Genomic DNA, 1747 nt, shown 5'->3' with positions numbered 1-1747 from the left:
GTTTAGGAGACTCAGACATGCATTTAATGCCCTTGTCCCCTGCCATCAGAGTTAGGTAGGGTGCACTGTATCCACAGTAGCGGTAGCTGCACCTACCGCATCCTTTTCCATTTTTACCCTTCTTGTCTACGTTGCCCCCTGTCGGTGACCCCTTGAGTATAAAAGGAGGCCCAAGCGCAACGTAGAAAGGGTTCCGAGGGTCGGAGAGTTCAGAGGCTCGGCTAGCTCGGCTCGTTCAACACCAGAAACACTCTTACGCTCAGTCTGGCAGCGTCCATCGCTCCTGAGCAAGAATCCAATATACACAAACAAGAAGCAGTAGGGTTTTACGCATCCGTGCGGCCCGAAGCTAGGTAAAAATCTCCCCGCGTGCACTGCCTCGATCCGCTCTTTGTGCGCTCTCCGCCCCCCACCGAACCGAAAAGGGGCCCTGTCCCCATAGGTGTTGGCGGGAATCAGCATCGCCCCCGACATCTCTGGCGCGCCAGGTAGGGGGCATTGATATCGTGCGAACCCGATCCGGCGGGCACGCAAGCTAAATCCTCATCGTCATGGATCCCAAGGAGCGGGCGAGCAAAAGAACGACGCCAGTGCGGCAACAAAAAAAAGCTAAGTCATGCAAAACTTTAGATATTTCCTTTCTATATAAAGTTATCCGCCTCGGAGATCTTGTTCTTTGTACGAAAAACCTGTGCGCGGAGGAATCAACTCGTAGCTATTCGCGCCCTTACTTTGTTTCGAGTCCGCTCAACAACTTAAGTGAGCTGCTAGCGCCCTTACTTTGCTTCGAGTCCGCTCAGCAACTTAAGTGAGCTGCTAGCGCCCTTACTTTGTTTCGAGTCCGCTCAACAACTTAAGCAAGCTGCAACTAGTTGCGACAAGATTACTTGTCGGTAGCGACCCCGCCAGCAGGCTGCTGAAGTTCCGCACTCGGCGCTCGCGGCAAGGGTGCCTGCACCGGCAAGTTTCCCTAGAAAGCGTAGGGTGGACGTACAAAGAGGGGTTGAACAGGAAGATAGCATGCGTTATTTATTTGAGATTTCTGCATAGACCTGTATGCCGAGGAGCCTTCTCGGGGCTAGTTGTGCTCCATGATTGCCTCGAGTCCGCTCGGCAACTTGTGCGGTTGCGCTAGAACCAAGAAGGTAAACCTTTCCGGGAGGCGTTGTTCCCGAATAGCCGCTAAGGGCCCGTTCCCTCAAGCGCTACTGGCTGGATCATACGCACCGGAAAGCATTCCAGCAGGCATAGGGAATATGCAGCAAAAGTCGAAATTCGCAAGCAAGTTGATTGCACTCCGGACGCTAATCACTTGCTATGATTGAATGCAGTTATGGCCCGGGGGCTGGCGACGTCCTTAGGGCCAATCTTTTCGGTGTCAAGAACAACGAAGTTCTTCGCCATAAGCCTTTCCGGCAACGATCTTGCCGGGAGCCGGTGTCAAGAACAACGAAGTTCTTCGCCATAAGCCTTTCCGGCAACGATCTTGCCGGGAGCCGGTGTCAAGAACAACGAAGTTCTTCGCCAAAAGCCTTCCTGGCAACCAGCTTGCCGGAAGCCGGCATCGAGAACGTCAAAGTTCTCTGCTGATAAAAGCCTTCCTGGCAACCAGCTTGCCGGAAGCCGGCATCGAGAACGTCAAAGTTCTCTGCTGAAGACAAAAGCCTTCCTGGCAACCAGCTTGCCGGAAGCCGGCATCGAGAACGTCAAAGTTCTCTGCTGAAGACAAAAGCCTTCCTGGCAACCA

Source organism: Triticum dicoccoides, chromosome 2A (genome assembly GCF_002162155.2).
Source record: "Triticum dicoccoides isolate Atlit2015 ecotype Zavitan chromosome 2A, WEW_v2.0, whole genome shotgun sequence".
Classification (NCBI taxonomy): Eukaryota; Viridiplantae; Streptophyta; class Magnoliopsida; order Poales; family Poaceae; genus Triticum; species Triticum dicoccoides.
Note: the sequence above shows the minus strand (reverse complement) of the source record.